Here is a 19,120-nt window from a genome sequence, read left to right as displayed (position 1 = left end):
TGTCACGCCAGTGTGCCCATAAGTTTACCTCTGCAAATTACACAGCGACCATAAGATCACAGGAGCCAATCAGAGAGCCTGACCCTAGCTTAAATCATGACTGGCAAAACTTTTATCCACCCATTGCCTGAATAATTCTATACTGGACAAGTGTGGATACTTGTGCCAGTGCACAATCTGGTCCAATTATTTTTTGTTTTTACTGAAGAACATGTGGTTCTAGGTCAAAAATGGCTCAGCACCACCTCCATAAACCTGCTGTCCAGATGATCACCACAAAAATCTGGATGATAAAACAAAATTAGTTTGCTCCTATGAAAAGTCAGGAAAGCACTGAACACTGGAAGCGATGTGATATTCAGTTGACATACATTCTATTTTTGTCGCACTGCAAAGTTACTCAGCCACTTTATTTTAACCCACCAGTCTAAAATTATTTCTTATATAAATCATGTGTAAACTGACTGTGACTGCCATAATTTTTATTCGCCATATATTAAACAACTTCTCCCAGATGCATCAAAGTCAGTTTGTGGTGACATAAATATGATGATTTAAATTATACATGTCAAAATATACACACTGACAGTGTCTTCTAATGTCAAAGCAATTGGAAGTTATGCATTCTTTGATGAGAGTTGGTGATGTGAGGTTACATGAGACGGCAACCATTGTCGATTTGACTGGCAGCAAATGACAAAAATGTTTTGTATGATATAAACAAATTGGAACAATTGAGACCTTGTATTTAGGTTAATTTGATTATATTTATTCTTTACATTTATTATTTTAATAAGAATCCTACATTTATTCTTATTATTTTCGTTTATTTCTTTATTTTTTTCTTCATATTTGCATTTGCGGTTCACAATGGTTCTTTTAATCTTTCAATATAATACAATAATGTTCAAACATTTTAGGTCAGACTTTTTTGAAAGAAATTAAAACTTATCAAAAGTGATATAATAAATACATCTATAATGTTAATAATAACTAAAATTATGTTTCAGAACTTTCTATTCATAATGATGTTTTTGATCTACAGAAAAACTTGGGAGTGATGAAAAATCAGCTACACTGTCACATAAATAAATCACATGTATATACTTGTAAATATATTAAAATTAATGAAAATAGTTAATCCAATACTATTTCACAATATTACTGTTTTACTGTCTTTTTCATCAAATACATGGAGCCTTGGTGAGCAAAACGAACTTCTTTCAAAAACTTTTTAGGGAGTAACTTCTGAATAGTAGTTATGTTATATTGTCATCATATGGAAATGCATACTGGTTCTGAGCTTTGGTATGAGAAACAATACCATTTCTGTCACAGAGTATGGAATAGCAATGTTCACCTTTGAAACAGTATGCTGTCTTTAGTCACATTTATTGTTCAAGAGCTTTTGTAAGCATGTACGGTAACCCTTCAGGTTCCTGGAAGCCTGATCCATAGGTGAGGAGTACTGTGTGATCTTTGATGGTTTGATGGTCAGTGTGAGAGGCTGAGAGGAAGACATTGAATCAATGAAGCTCTGAGATCTTCAACATGTTGAAATCCTAGCCCTCAGCCCTGAAGACTTTTTATCAAACAGACTTTCTTTCACTCATTCACTCCATCCTTTCCTCTCCCTGCCCCACACTGACCATTCTGTAGTCTCTGAGGGATTTCTTTCATTTAATTCTGTGCTGCAGTAGTCCTGGGCCGAGTAGAAAGGGCTGGGATAACTGTTAAGACTGATCAATAAAGCCTGGCACCAGCAACAGCTCTGTGGAGACAACACACACACACCACCGAAAGGACACAACAATCGTTCATCAATACTATAGCATCTGACTCAAGATTCGAGGCAACTTCACCACCACCTCTGTCACTAATTATGCCCTTCACCAAGTACTCATCTTTTCAAAAGAAAAAGAAAGAAATAAAAGAAAACGAAATAGGAATAATTTATTTTTCCCCACTGCTGAACATTTGGTGTCTGAGCCGGAGGTTGCAGTGCACGTTTCCCTTTACTACAGTACACGTTTGGGGTAGGCGATATGAGCAAAATCTTATATCACGATATGGGTCATTTCATTTCACGGAAACAATATATATCACAAGTTATTTTTGTTTTAAATAAGGTCTTTATGATATCAAATATATTTGATACTACAATTTTCCTAATTCTTGTGATCGGTATCAATATCATAAAAAAAAAAAAAAAAAAAAAAAAAACAAGAAAAGAAAAGAAAAATAAACTAATAAAATGTATAAATGTATATATATATATATATATATATATATATAATACTAGCCTAAATTAAATACAAAAACATTCAAAATAGCAAACTTATTGCAGACAAGTAAACAGTCAGCAATTAAATCAGAATAAGAAACAAATTACAAGCAATAGGACAAAAAACAAATAAATAAAAAAAATGTGTCATACACTGTATGAAGCAATCAAATGTTTAAAAACTTATTCTTCACTGTGTAAATATATATGTGGATATACAGGTGCATCAAAGTTCTTTATTTTTTGTAATTTCATTAAAAAAAGCTAACTTTCTTATATTTTGAATTCATTGCACACAAATTAATTTTGTTTTAATTCTGATGGTTATGACTTACAGCTTAGGAAATAAATAAATAAATAAATAACTCACAAATTTGAATATTTTCTCAAAGATCAATCAAAAAAAAAAAAAAGATCTCCAAAGCAGGTTTAATTATGCACTCGATACTTGGTTGGGGCTCCTTTTGCACAAATTACTGCTTCAGTGCGTCGTGGCATGGAGGCAATCAGCCTATGGCACTGCTGAGGCGTTATTTAAGCCCAGGTTGCTTTGATAGGGTCCTTCAGCTCCTCTGTATTGTTTTTTTTTTTCAGATGTTACTTATCTTCCTTTCCACAATAACCTATTCTCTGTGAGGTTATGGGCAGGTGAGTTGGCTGACCAATCAAGCACAGTAATATCATGGTCAGCAAACCAATTGGAAGTGGTTTTGCCACTGTGAGCAGGTGCTAAAGTCCTGCTGCAAAATGAAATCAGCATCTCCACGAAGCTTGTCGGCAGATGCAAGCATAAAGTACTCCAAAATCTCATGGTAGATGGCTGCATTGACTTTGAACTTGATAAAACAATGGACCAACACCTGCAGCCGTTACAGCACCCAAATCATCAATGACTTCAGAAACTTCTGTGCCTCTCCATTCTCCCTCCAGACTCCAGACCTTTAGTTCCAAATTAAATGCTAAATTTACTTTCATATGAAAAGAGGCATTTGGACAACTGATCAACAGTCCAGATCTTTTTCTCCTTACCCCAGGTGAAATGTTTCTGATCTTTTTTTTTTTTTTTTTTTCTGGTTCAGGAGTGGCTTGGTTCTATGAATGTGACATCTGTAGACTCTTGATGCGCTGACTCCAGCTTCAATCCACCCCTTGTGAAGCTCTCCCAAGTTCCTGAATCAGCTTTTCCTGACAATCTTCCCAAGGCTGTGGTCATACCTGTTGCTTGTGCACCTTTTCCTACCACACTTTATCCTTCCAGTCAACTTTCTATGAATACATTTTGATACAGCACTCTGTGAACAGCCAGCCCTTTCAGCAATGACCTTCTGTGGCTTACCCTCCTTGTGGAGGGTGTTGATTATTGTCTTGTGGACCATTGCCAAGTCAGTAGTCTTTCCTATAATGAAAATGGAATAGTACATTTTTTGAGATACTAAATTTTAAACTATCCGAAGTCGTAAGTCATAACCATCATAATTAAAACAAAAAATCTCTTGAAATATTTCAGATTGTGTGAAATGAATCTAGAATATAATAAAGTTTTTGTTTTTATTAAATTACAAAAAATAAAGACCTTTTCCTTTATATTATTTTTTTTAGATGCACCTGTATAGCCTATTTCACATATAGTGAAATAGTGAAGTTCTCTTTTGCTGTAAATTGTATTTCAACAGCTTAAAATCACTTATTTTAAAATTGCAAAGCTTAAATACAACGCAAACAAGGCAAAATAAATGTTATGTTAGTGTGTAACTTTGATAGAGGTGATAGTCCAAAACCTCTTCCGTTAATCACATCTACCGGTATACTGTTCACCCAGAACAACAGAGTTGTGACATGCTTTGATCTCGCTGCCACGCAGCAAGTGGAATTAATGTTCAGTCGGATTTAAATTTGGAGACTGATTTGGGCAATCTAAGACTTTACATTTCTTTGCCCTGATAAAGTCCTTGACTGAACTGGCAGGGTGTTGGTTGGTTGATCATTGTCCTGATCATATATCAAGTGCTTTCTAATGAGTTTGGTGGCATTTTCTTGAATATTGGTAGCCAAGATGACTTTGTACCATTCAAAATTAATTTTGTTACTGCCATCATACACTAAGTCATCATTAAAATGAAGAGGTCCTGTTCTAGAGACAGCCATGCTTGCCCATGTCATGACACCACCTCCACCAAGCTTTACAGATGAGGTTGTATGCTTAAGATCATTTGCAGATCCCATTTTTTCTCCAAACTTTTGCTTGCCAGTCACTTAGATAAAGGTTAATCTTTGTCTCATCTGTCCATCAACTCAGTTCCAAAACTCTACTGGCTTACATTTTTAAAGAATCTTCCTGTTTTTGGTACTGATCAGAGGTTTGGATCTAGCTTCTGTAATTCTGTGTCAAATTCTCCTGTGGACTGTAGATTGACAGAGCATCACCCCAGCTTTCTGGAGGTTGTTGGTGATTTTACAGACATGTATTTTAAGGTTCATTTTCACAGCTTTTATGATTTATCTGTCATCAGCTACTGTTTTCTTAGCCGATCAGGTCGTCATTGGTTGCTGATGTCACCGATAGTTTCCAAACTCTTGATTTCTCCATGCTCTTTGTTTTTCCTATAGTTCTAACTAACTTCCTCTTTTCTTTAAGCCTCCAAATTGCTTGCTTTTCTTTCAGAGTCTGTTTCCTTGTCTTCATCCTGGTTTGTGTGTGTCATCATCGAATGCAAGACTTAGATTGCAGAAGCAATGGATGTAATTGATAAGATACATTCCCTGCTTTTAATATCTAAAGAATTAATGCAACAGGACACAACTGAACACTTAGAAAGACCTGTGAGGCAACGGTTCCAATACTTATGCTCACATCAGATAGGTAGATGAAACTCTAAAAGTGCTGATCTTCTTAGCTGGTAAAACAGCTTTGGGTTGAATCACCCATGGTACATTTATCTCATTATTGGTGAAAATAAAATAATTTGTTTTATTTTTAAAAGATTAAACAAAAGAGATGTTATATATATATATATATATATATATATATATATATATATATATATATATATATCTCATTATTACATCATTAACAAAATGAACAACCAAACAAGAAACAATTCTATACAAAATGATTTATGTTGCACTGATGTGCTGTATCAGGCACTTATCCGTTAGTACTCCAGAGCAAATACTCAATTTTTCCCTCTTGAATTCAGGCCGTGAAGTGCAACAGGATGAGCTTTACACACATGGCACAAACAGCGTGCGTGTAGGAGGGAAACTAAAACAGCCAAATGGCTTCATCAGTTGCGCTGATGGGCACAGGGAAAATCAAGAACCCCATCGTCCGTAAGCGTAACGCACATCACCTATTAATAACCTGAAACACACACTGCAATCCACACACAATAGCAACACATGACACATATCGCACTTGCTGATAACGGTACCTCTTTGAACGACAAGCCAGAGAGACACCTCATATCTCACAGCACACCGAGAGATCCACGGCACTTAACGTGTAGTGTGTGTCTTCGTGTGTGTCTTAGCCCATCTGGTCGGATTTCTTTGCAAGGGTTTCCCCTCCCTCCCACTCACATGAGGTTGTTTTCCAGTTAAGCGTACAGTCTTTAGAGAAACGAAGGGGACAGGAGAACAGAACAAGTGCGCTAATGGATTCATGAGGTCAGGCCGAAACAGCGGATCAGGACAAACACATGCAGTCACAAAGGCAACCCTCTGAGGAACAGCCAGACAAAACAGGCAGCTCCACAACGACAGCATTTCACTCTGGCCGTCTGTCTAACAGAGCGAATGAGTTTGATAGAGTGTTTGCTCTCTGAGACAGTGAGAGCTTCAAAAGCTTCTACCTGTGAGTGTACATCCATGACAAACGGACTGTTAGACGACAGCATCGCTAACAATTTGCAGAGTGGCTATTACGAGGCGTAACACTCTGTTACTTAATGCAAGAGTGAATGTCTTACGGAATAGTTGTGAATGTCTAGACTTCGTCAATATACAGTTCAACTTTATCTTTTGATATCAGTCAGACTGTACAGGCTAACAAGAAAACAAGAAAAAACTTGCTCAATGAAAATTATGAAATAATTTAGATAACTCCAATAGCTTAATTTATTCGGCAGAACATAAAAAGATATTCTGAGTCGTTTTGATTCGTCAGTGGTCAACAAAATATTTGGTTACTAATATTATTTAAAATATATTCCTTTGTGTCTGGAACAATGTGAGGATAACAGAAATGTCAATTTTTGGTTAACCCTGTAAAGCCAAGCTCTACATCATACGGTATGAGCCATTACTATCGCATTCCCAATGGATTAAATCAGGTCTCACTACACTTTTTCCTCATTTGATTTGGAAATGTGTCACATTACAGAAGTAAAATGAGTTGAGAATCAATCGTCCTTCCACATTGTTTTGAACAATCTAACCGTTTTATCTAACTTCTAATTTTCTGCTTTAATCACCAATGTTTCCTGCAAATTGTCCTAAACCTGAGAGAAAGATTATTTGAAAACATTACTATCCTTATGATTTCCGGCAGGTGTACAGTAATTACACTCTGGATTATAGCACACTACATTTGCAGCTACCCTAGTGCAATTTCATTGCAATCAACAAAAATGAAACTTTTTTTCTCCCCAAAGCATCCCAGAATCTGCTGTCTCCATGGGAACAATCTCGCAGCACATACCTTTACCCTTTGGATACTCTCTCTCTACTTTTCTTACCATGGTATCATGAAGACTCTGTGTGTAGACCCCCTCCCTCATTTCTCCTCCTTTTCTCTCCTTTTTTCCCTTCCCGATTTAATGATCTGACCAATTAGGGCTGTAGTATCTCATGGATGCTTGGCAGGGTCATAATTGGAAGAGCTCTGAGTTTCTTTTTAATCATTAGCTTTAAGAAACTGTCTGTGCATTCACAATTAATCCTTTCAGAGAGGAAGAGCGCAGTAGAGGTAGAGAGGGAGAGGGAGAGGTCGGACGGCGTTACATGCACTGAATGTATTTCACAGCGGGGTCTCTGATGGTCATGTGGTATAGTCCATACTAATGGCGCTCATCTGAGCTCAAATGTAGGACATTACTGCCACCTACTGCCAAGGAGCAGAACTAAGATCAAGAGAGCAAGGAGACCTTGTGGTTAAGAAGTAGCCAGAGAATAAAGGACAAATGTGCCGTTTACATGCAATTTATAAAACCAATTTATAAAACCAATTTATAAAAATGAATCAAATCAGCAACAGATGACAAATGCAAGGAGTTATTATAATGTCACACAGGATGTCACCACAGAGACACATAAAGCCAGTGATTTTATATTTCTGAAAGCAGGAACATGTGGTACTGAAGCTTTGAGCACATCTATAATTACACTAGTACACCGTAGAGATATTACAGTCAGCACAGAGTGTAACCCACATGGAAGCAGGCCAGATGAGAAGCTAACTTTCCTAACTCAAACTGAATAAGAAATAAAGAAAATGTGACAATCTGAACAGGTTGAGTATGAATTAATGTCTTTAAATGAGTTACTTTGATGGTGCTTATATCAAAACTAACTTCTAGAGCTCTTATCGCGGGGGAAAAAACCCTGGAGCAACCTGGTATTGACACAGTGATAGATCATTGTTTGAACATCCAGCCTTTGGTTTCATTCCAGATCTTTAAAAACAACGCCACATAAAACATCACACCTCCATATGTTCCAAGGACATCTCACTCAATAGTCCTCACCAGAACACTCTATCTCACGTGAAAGGTCACATTCTAACACTGAAGGTGAAGGGTCCATTCAGATCACACCAGCCAATGTGTTTATTTCCCAAAGTTCTTCAACATCTGAAGAATATGGTTAAATGAACAAAGGAATCCAATGCAAAGCAGAAACTTTTTCCAGTAGAAACGTGATATTTTGGAATCTATTAACATGAACCTGCTGCAATGGAGGAGCATCAGATTGGACAAATATCTGTGAAGGGAAGGAAGAATCATTAATAATTGTTTGTCCTTTTTATAAGGACAGTTAAAGATGAATTTGCTAAGAGTGATTTGTTTATTTGTTGCATTTTTTGATCGATTAATTTATCATACTAATACAGTAGGTACGCACAACTTCAAAGATAATAGATATGGACTAGATATGCTCAAAACAGAGCTGTGTACCATTCAGAAGAGGACCACGGACACTTGGAAATCAAATCTTGATTTAGCATATGGAAGTTTCAAGTAAGGGCATAGAATTAAAATTCAACAAAAATCAAACCTCAATAAGTGGAATTGTTAGATGACAAACGTTTGTCAAGAAAAACTGTGAATGTTAATGTGACCAGTCATACAGGACTCACTTGAAGTGGATCTCTACACTGAATGTGAAGCATTAAGACTTCAGACTAGATGGATCCTCACTGCATTAGTGTGGACTGGTACCAAACAGTTTATTCAACATTCCATTAAACGGGACGAGACCTGTAGCTGTCACAGATATTTACTACAGACAAACAAAACTGCACAAGACACGGGGGATATCACTTCATGTTGCACAACTTCAGCAAAGGTGAGCACTACAGAGCTGCATGCATCCGTTTACAAGCTTTTACAGTTGGGTTTTTGTTTCAGGCTGTTTTTGGAAGAAGCAATCTCTGATAACAATCCACACTTGGAAAATCATTTCAGTACAAAAAGAAATGACAAGCCCCTGGCATTTCTCAAAAAACAAAACCATTTGTACTAAATGCATTCTGAAAGCTACATTCATTAGTCTCTGCCCTTATTTTACTTGCAAATGGGCTTCCAGTCTAAATCTAAATGGTCATGCCATTATTTGACTGTTTGTTCAATTAAAAAAAAAAAAAATCCCTTCTCTTTTTGACATCCTAAGTAGCCACGTCGGTTGTGAGCCAGCAACGTAAACACAATGATTATTAGCATACTGTGAGCAGTGCTTTCATTCATCCAGACTCCCCAGGTCCATCTGGCCAGTGCTGTCCATCATCACACTGCTGCCTGAAGCCACAATTATGACTATTGTGGTTAATAAACTAAAGCACTGAATAAGAAATGTACAATTAGACGAGACATATGCGATCCTGCGGCATGCTGTATTCATGAGCTTCATGACCTCTGATGAGTGGAAGCTGAAACGTTGCCTGAAAGGTCATTAAGCACATACGATTTTCATCTGTAAAACTGGAAGATTGACTCGGTTGTTTTTAGAAGTTGGGTATAGAAATAGAATTCTGACTAAGATGTCAACTAATTAACTTAACTACTCTTTTTAGACAAGACGTCTTGCAGACCAAGCTGAAATGAAACAAAGTTAAATGTCTGAACTAGTCACCTAATTTTGAGAAGTACAGTAGTTAGTAAGTTTTAATCTACTATAAGACTAGGAGTAGAGATTTTGAATACCCAAAGAGACATGAAAAGGATTTTCTTTTTTTTTTTCTTTACAGAGCTTTAGTTATACCTTTGATTTTTAATACCTTGCACATGAAAGTAAATTTCTAAATGCCCTATGAATTGCACCCATGCAATTAACAAAACATGTTACGTGACTGCCCGGTTGAAAAGATCAGCTTAAACCAGCACAAACCTTCAGGAAGGTCTACTGTCATGTTGGATGGTGCTCTTACAGTTGATCATCCAGAATATTCTTTCTCATGAAGCTGGTTGACCCAGGGCACTCTAGATAAGCTATTTAAGAAGTTATATAGGGCCCCCAGCATCAAAAACACAACATATGTTGGGGACCAATGCGAGTCTTTCCAGCAGAATTAATATCATATGTGACCCTGGACCACAATTTTAATTGGTCGAGATACAACTACTTCAAAATCTGAAATCTGAGGGTAAAAAAATAAATAAAATCTAAATATTGAGAAAATCCCATTTAAAGTTATCAAAATTATGTCATTAGCAAGGAATATTACTAATCAAAAATTAAGTTTTGATACATCTATGGTAGGAAATTAGCAAAATATTTTCAAGGAACATGATCTTTACTTAAGATCCTAATTATTATTATTTATTTTTGCCTAGAAACACACAGCATCTCACTGACTGTTTCAGCACTAACTGAGGTGACTGAAATCTTGCCTTCTTTCTTTGTTTTGAACATTTGGGTGGCATTACGCAAATATTTCCACATAGTGACGTAGATATGTGGGGGGGGGGGGTGTTTAAACGTGGCGTTTTAGGAGGGCATGGCAGAGTCTTAACTTTGATGAATATCTTTTAAAGAATATCTCTTTGGATTTGAGACTTGAGTCTTTGCAACTTTACAGATATTCTTCATGCAGCAAGAGCTTGTAACACTCCAAAGAAAAAAGGAAAAATTGAAATCGCATCATATGACCCCTTTAATAGGCCAAATGTAAAAAAAATGTATAAAACCTTCACACATTACATTTTAATGACAAAAATTACAGAATAGGCCGGTGTTTCCATTAAAATTAATTTTGGCCAATCAGAGACACATTATCTCCATTACTGGTGCATATCGATCAGAGGTCGTCCATTATGACTTCGGGTAAATTTGCACCCAAGACATAGCTAGAAATGATCTCCACCTAATAACTACACACACACACACACACAACCCAAGAGATAACCACAGCTCTTCTTACTCTAATCAACAAAACAGTCCTCGATCTTTGTCTCTCTCTCTCAGGGAGCTATCTCTTTGGCTTTCAGTGGGTAGTCTATCTAAATAGCACCCTATTGTCTTTAATTCCATTTTGATCCTATTATAGGGAAGGAAGTGTCTTAAATAAGCTCTTTCAGCCCTAAATGGCTCTGTGAGCCCTCTGTCTGGTGGACAATTAGTAGGGCACAACAGCCCACACTACAGAGAGACAATAAACTAAGTGGGTTTATTGAATTGAATCTCATGACACAAAATGAAGCTAAACTCTTAGGCGTTGGGTTTAGCCAGAAGACAGCGGATGTCCTAATTAAACTGACACCCCGTCTAAATTATCCGTGCGGAGATGGACTAAATCATTGCATGGCGCACACAAACTAGCACGTCTCCACAGGTGCTGAAGGACTACACGAGCAGACGTCGTCTCTACGAACTGAACATACAGAGAACATGAAGTCGGAACTCAAATGTGGATTTGCTAATGAGGGTTTTACATCTCAGGAGTGCAGACCACCCACATTCGTATTAAACCGACTGGAGAGAGAACAAATGGAATCTGATGAATACGGATCAGAACTCCTACAAACTAAAAGACAAATATCAGCTTTAAAACATCACTAGGGAGATATTTTGGGTGCAAAATAAAACTAAAAAAGTCAAGGAAGAGAACAAGGAAGAGAAATGGAGAGGCAAGCATTTCACACCTCTCATGAAATCACTGGGAGATTGCAGATATCCAGCCCAGCTTAGCTAACATCTTACTGTTTAAACACTTTACATGTTAAAAACCACATCAAGTGAACACATTAAAACAAGCATATAAGAGGGGAAAAGAGACAAGCAGTATTTCACAGGTACCTTGCTGTCTGATAAAAAAAAAGAAAGAAAGAAAAGAAATGGTGGCTGATCTGTGGAAAATGATAAAATATAAAAAATATAAAAAGAAAAAAGAAACAACAAAAATTGCAAATGAATCATACAAGGTCAAGTTGAGCGCATGTATTGTGTGCATACGATATATTGCACGCTTTAAAATATTTTGCTGGTAAGTGTGGTTTTCAACACGTTACTGTTATTTTAGAATCAAATTACAGTTATATATACACATACATATATATATACACAATCTATTGCTATATATATATATATATATATATATTTTTATACTACACTGTTTTTCATTTTTATTCTAGTTAAAATTTTAGTCATTTTGTCATGCGTTTTTGTGCATTTTTATTTATTTAGTTATTTTAAAAAAGGTTTATTACATTTAGTTTATTTAGGTTTAGTTACTTAGTATTTCAAGTACAACTAAATGAAAATGTTGCTAATGTACTGAAAAATAAGCTTAAGTATATTTGTTTTACATTTAACATTCGGTTTCAAGTAATTAATTTTTTTATTTTATTTTACAGTTTTAATTAATAACAAGCATACAGAAAACCGTACACAATATTTATAATATATTTACGGGTAAGAGTAGTGTGTTGTATACCATTCTGAACAAAGTCATAAAAGCCCCATTCACATCAAGGATGTAAAAGGGGGGGTGAAATGCTCGTTTTCACTCAATATCCTGTTAATCTTGAGTACCTATAGAGTAGTACTGCATCCTTCATAACTCCAAAAAGTCTTTAGTTTTATTATATTTATAAGAGAAAGATAGTCTGTACCGTTTTTTCCTGGAAAAACACGAGCGGTTGGGAGCGTGACGTGTGGGCGGAGCTAAAGAATCATGAGCGCGAGTAGGCTTTTGCGTTAAGAGCCTGTGGAAGCTGTGACATTACCTTGAGGGAAAAACCATCATCCAAAACAAACCATGGCTAACAGTCAGATTCAGCGTATATTTATGATCCAGAGGCTGAAATTGAACGAGAGCAGCGGCAGCAACGACTACAGCAGGACGTCTCTATGTAGTATGTATTGAAACTGTATATATTTGCTTAGCGGTTTTGAAAAATGACTAAGTTCCACTCTATGTCATCTTTTTTTTTTTTTAAGGTGTACATGTGGAAAGTGCAGTTTGATGACAACATCACATGTTGTTTACTTGATGTACTTACACGCCGATAGCTAAGTTAACAACACAGAGATATTTGAAGCAGTTTTACTCACCGCCTGCGGTTCCAACACACGATCGTGACCCTTTTTCGTTGGGACTGCATTATCCTTAAGAAATAAACGATGTGCAAATCCGGCGTCAAACTGGGCCTTGTTTGTAAAACAAGCATCTTCGAAATGCAGGGAACAAACAAAAACACTTGCACAACTCCGTTGATGCTCTGTAAAAATAAACTCCATCCACTGGTCCCTTAATGCTGTTTTTTTTTTTTTTTTTTGGTAATCTGTGCAGGGTTGTCTTCCCCTGGCAACCAAAAACACACTTCTTTTGTGACATTTCGCTCTCGCTCTGATCAGTGAATGTATCTGCTCTGATCAATGAATTGCTCTGCTCTACGGGAGCGTGCACTCTTCCGGGAGAAGTGTCCTTAGGACCCATATAAGGAAATTCCGCTCCATCTAACGTCACACAGAGCCATACTCGAAAAAAAACTTTCCGAAACTTGTGACAAACCGGAAGTAGTATTTTTGGAACAAAAATACTCCTTCAAACGTACAACTTAATTTTTGAAACTTTGTCCATGTTTAGCATGGGAATCCAACTTTTTAACAGTGTAAAAAACTCAGTATGCATGAAATAGCATTTCACCCCCCCTTTAACTATAAAGATAACGAGAAAGATAAAGTCCTTAAAATCTTATTAGCTTAAAAAGCTTATAGATATTAAAGAATAGCAGAGCCCACACCACAGCTATAATGATAAAAGTACAGAGAAACAATATCTTTGGGATCACTTTCAGAATTATTATTTTTTTTTTTCAGCTGATGAACAATACAAACTTTGACAGCCAATCTGAATCCACCCTGCTATAACGAGCTCAAGAATATAAAGCGGCAGACAAGTGTGCACTTAGTAAACAGACGCTACTGTCTGCTGGTGTGGATGCTAATATCTTTATAGTTATCTTTATGGTTAAAGCAAATTAAACAAAAATGGGAAGCTGCATTTGTGTGCTCTTTTGAAACAAGACACACATTTTTCCTTTAGCTGCTTAAGAATTTACCCTTCTCGCTCTCTCGGTTTATAGTATATTTAGAAGAAGTATTGCTGATAGTGAACAGCAGAGAGGGGACTGTTATTAAGACCTGTCTGCTTTTATTACAGTGGCTCAGGAGGCACACGTGGGACAGGTTATAGCCAACCTGAATGGCTGTGATAAATTCAGGCCTGAGCACAGGAGACAGATTAAATTCAGTCAGGGCCCAGTCAATGGCTCTGTATTAAACGACAACGGAAGAGAAGGATAAAACAGAATGTCACCAATATGGTTATTAACTGGAATCAGTCTCGGTGAACGACTCAGACAGTTAGCATATACTGATAATGGGACATAGGAGAGAGAGATGATGGGAGAAAGCGGGAAAAATGAGGAGAGAAAGGAATAAGAAGTCAGACACTGAAGAAAAAGGAAAGAGGGAATGGTTTAGATGGTAATAACAATGTTGGAGCCATAACGCAGTAGTCTGACCAGCAATTTGTTTCTATCCCACTTGCCATAGTGTCTCATTCCCATACTGATTTGCTGTCCACAATTATATGTTGGTCTTGTTGTGAAGAATTCATATTTGCATGTTATTCCAAAAGGGATGTAGGGGGTTCAGGGACTAAGATGTATCTCGTTTAAAGGGGTCATATGACTTTAATAAAAAGAACATTTTGTGTATTTGGTATAATGCAATGCGTTTATGTAGTTTTATTTTCTATATATTGGAACTATCTCGCCCCCTCAGCAAAGATGAGTGTGAAAATAGATTTTACATATGAAATATAATGGTTTATTTAAAAAATGTAGTTGCCAAATGCAGAAAAAGCTTTCTAGCATTAATATGATGCTATAGCAACAATTTAGGACAGTCCGTTTCACAAAGTCGCATTTTAATTGTTACTCTGACACAAATTCCCACGCAAGCAGTGCAACTAAAAAAGCAGCACTACTGAGTAAGCTATGATGATTTATTTTTTTATTTTTTTCATGTTTAAGAGGGCTAAATGATCGTAGTTGAATTATTTTGTTGTATTGTTATTGTTTGTTGCTGTTCAAGTTGTTCCAACTTAAAATGATGCATCTGTTAAATGGGTCGCAATGAATGTATTGTGTCAGGGAGTCAGTTGCAATGAGCTTGTGTTTCATTGTGAAGCAGACACAATTAAGTATTTCTGGTATAACTTGTCTATAATTGTGGAAAGACTGTTCCTCAAAACTGCTCACATTTTTATTTCCTGGATGTCAGATTTTTTAAATTTAGTGGCTATGCGATTTTGTTTTATTCAATACTCTGCCATCTGTTTTTGCGATGTAGCTTTTAATAGGCACTTCTGTTCTTTTCCATTGTATTTCAGTGTAAATGTGATACCAGACGTCTTGAATGCTGCATTCTCATCTCAGGTCTTTAGCAGCTTCTTGCACATAATTCTCGTGCATAATAGCCTACATCATTCTAAAACACGGCGCTCAAATTCAAATAAATTCTGCTTCTAAAACACATCCTTAGAACTTCCACTGACCTGCCTCACAACCAAATCTCTATCTGTATGAACCCTGTATTCTAATAGTTTTAATAATATAGGTCTGACAAAATCCGTGAATGGGAAAGTTGTATTTTATTTTATTTATTTTTACTCTGTGCTATGTCATCGCTCCCGCTGGCGCCAGCTCTGGCCGAGTCCGGCTCAACAATGTAAAACAACCAATGAAACCCATTACAAACAAAGCATTTATTGCATCCGGTGGGGACATAATCACTGCACACATCTGAATATTAGGGTTTAACTGTTCCAAGAACAGTGTAGTAAATACAACTTAACCCTTAGGGGACTAAGCCCTTTTTGGTCCGTTTTCTCTATTTTTACATTTCGGCTTATAAACCATATGTAATGAGGATGGACCACCATGTATTTGGTATCAATGGATTCAGAAGACCCTAAGCTACCATAAGCATGCATGCAATATGTCTATAAAGGAAGTATGAGTGAAAAATTGTACAATAAACTAGAGAATTTCAAAGACGAAAATGAGATTTTTGTCATTTATTACTGAAAATCCTACCTCACACAACAATAGTTAAAAGTTTTTGACCCAAAAATATATTTTTCAAACTCTTTGCTTGACAGAAATGGGTTAATGTTCAATCAAATGTGTAAAGATCAATTAAATAATTAACTTTATTTACAAACAGTCCTAGGCGTTTTTTTTTTATTTTTGGGACTAAGCCCTTTTTGGTCTGTTTTCTCTATTTTTATATTTGGGCTTATAAATCATATGTAAAGGAGATGGAACACCCTGTGTTTGGTATCTATGGATTCAGAAGACCCTAAGCTACCATAAGCATGCATGCAATATGTTTATATAAAGGAAGTATGAGTGAAAAATTTTACAATAAACTAGAGAATTTCAAAAAGGAAAATTAGATTTTTGTCATTTATTACTGAAAAACACACAATATAGAACAGTTTTTGAACAAAGAAAATATATTTTTTAAAACTCTTTGCTTGACAGAAATGTGTTATTGTTTAATCAAATGTGTAAAGAACAATTAAATAATTAACTTTTTTAAAAAACAGTCCTAGGCATGCCAGTGAGCAAAGCAAGGCCCCTCCAGGCCTTTCCAGTGATTGTTCCAGAGCTTGTTCTGCCGTAAATCTTTTACTGCTTGCCATTTTGATAAAACAATTCTGTAATAATGCTGTATCTCTCTCGAATTTATCTCTTTGTGCTCGCTAACACTCCGATAGCTTTCTGCTTTCTCCACGTGATGCTGATTCTCCGATCGCTCGAATTTAGCTCTTTGTGCTCGCTAATACTCCGATCGCTCTCTGTAACACTCCGATCGCGTTCTGCTTTCTCCACCCTGATGCTGATTCTCTGAACGCTTATTGATTACATGTCTTTTACTTTAGTCCAGCCAGCTTTTACAAGGCTACAGCAGAGCTACAGAGTCCTCTGAATCGCTAGAAGACATAACCTTCCTCTGATTGGGTTAGAAAAAGACTCCTCCCAGCGGCAATTTTTCCATTGGCTGTTGCGTGTTGAATCTGCCTAGCACAATCGTTTTCATTGGCCTGTTTACGCAGTGGTATTGCGCAATAAGGGAAGTGTTTAATATACAAACTGGACACCGCTGTTTTCAGCGGAGTCTGAGGAAGACGGCAAAAAAACCCGCATCTCTCTAGCATTAATAGTTTTTGAGATAACTACACATTTGTAAAAGTATGCCATTTTGGGCGGTACCGCCTAATCCGTCCCCAGAGGGTTAACCACTGATTTCTAGTTTTGTTCTCTTTAGGAAGGCAACAAAATAGTTTCGCTTTCACAACAAAACAACACACAGCATCGCCACAACATGGCAGTGGTGAAAATAGAGAATAAAAGTAACGCAGTCTTTTTTTGCATGAACATTTGGGCGGTGTTATGCAAATCTTCCAACAATGTGATCTAGACATGTGGGGGCGCATTAGAATGAGCCTTTTTAAGAAGGTGCAGTTGACCCTGAACTAAATAACACTTTACAAAACAGTTCATTAGTTAATGTTAGTTGATGTATTAACGAACATGAACGAACAACGAACAGTATATTTATTACAGTATTTATGCATATTTCTTAATGTTAATTAATTAGAATACAGTTGTTAATTGTTAGTTCATGTAATGTTAACAAGCAAAACAGTTGATTTTAATAATGCATTTGTAAATGTTCAAATTAACTAATATTGCTGCAACAACGCATCAACGTCATCGATTACGTCGACTACAAAAATACGTCGACGTCCGTGAAATGCGTCGACGCGTCAAACTGTTTGTTTACATCTCGCGTAATGGCATACTAGGAATGGAGAGAGTTGCATTCTATCACAGAGACCACTGTTATCAAAAGTATGGGAATACTTTAAACAGAGGACAAATAAAATGGCCCATTTGTTCCCTTTGCAAAACCGATATGGTGTACCATGGCAGCACAACTGTGATGCACGAGCATCTCAGAGGAAAACATCTTGGCGCTCTCCGGTTACGGTTTAACTGTGTGATCCTGCGACCAACTTCCTTCTTCAGGTCTGATATTCTTGCGCTTGCGGCATTCTGAAAAGTTGAGAGGTTTTTAACTCGTTGCGGTGCGGACGCACCTGGAAAAAATGAGCGTCTCTTCCATTATGAGCATTGGAAATAACAAACTTGAGCGCGCAACAGACGTGATATGTGAACGGCCCCTTAAAAGACAGCGCGCCGCGAGACAACAGTCACAAACCACTGAGCTACCCCGAATCCGCTTCAGATCTCTGGAAACCATGCTAAACCATAGCAGAACCCTGACTACATTTTATGGTTTGTGATGCTAAAGAACATTTCATGACGTTTCGGACAATTTTTCGGTACTGTTTAATTATGAACGCTATCATAAACTCATATTTACAATAGTAAACTACTTTTCTTTGCCTCTTTATTATTTTATACTGTAAAAACTTCAACCACATTGGTTGAAAATGAATAAAGGTTGAAATATTATATTAGAAGTTGTACTTATATTTTTTTTTTGTAAAGTTATCCAAAGGATTCATTAGCTAATAAAAAAAATAACATTAGATTAATTATTTATTGTAATAAAAATAATCGTTAGATTAGTCGACAGAAAAAATAATCGTTAGTTGCAGCTCTATTAACTAACTAAGAATAATACATGCTGAAGAACTATTATTCATTCTTAGTGCATGCTAACTAAAGCAGTTAATTAATGTTACCTAATGAACCTTATTGTAAAGTGTTAGCCTTAACTTTTAGAAAGAATACATCTTTGGATTTGAGAGTTTAGTCTTTGAGAGTTACAGATCTTTATGCACCAAGAGCTTGTAACACTCCAAAGTGAAAGAAAAAGTTGAAATCGCATCACATGACCCCCCCTTTAGCATCCTATTGGGTTTACGCTTGAAGGAATAGTTTACCTAAAAATGTATATCTAGTCATTATTTCAGCATCAACATTTTAAAATAAATGTCTTATGAACAAATTGTTCTTTAGTCTGTTGTATTAGACAATTTAGTAAAACTTTAACGAATTAAAAAATAAAAATAAA

General features: G+C 36.4%; 1 long non-coding RNA gene across 3 annotated transcripts in view; it reads right to left on the bottom strand.

The window, feature by feature from the left end:
* LOC113044316 (uncharacterized) overlaps positions 1 to 19,120 on the bottom strand; it is an 82,358-nt gene that overhangs the window by 49,677 nt on the left and 13,561 nt on the right. The window contains exon 5 of one of the 3 annotated variants that reach the window (XR_003275870.1): positions 1,425 to 1,771. The exons of the other annotated variants lie outside the window; for them this stretch is intronic. This is a non-coding gene — a long non-coding RNA (uncharacterized LOC113044316). Of the gene's footprint in view, positions 1 to 1,424; positions 1,772 to 19,120 lie in introns of those variants that run through there. 3 annotated transcript variants of the gene reach the window in all.

Source organism: Carassius auratus, chromosome 26 (genome assembly GCF_003368295.1).
Source record: "Carassius auratus strain Wakin chromosome 26, ASM336829v1, whole genome shotgun sequence".
NCBI classification, from domain to species: domain Eukaryota; kingdom Metazoa; phylum Chordata; class Actinopteri; order Cypriniformes; family Cyprinidae; genus Carassius; species Carassius auratus.
This window is presented reverse-complemented; position numbering and strand designations above follow the sequence as displayed.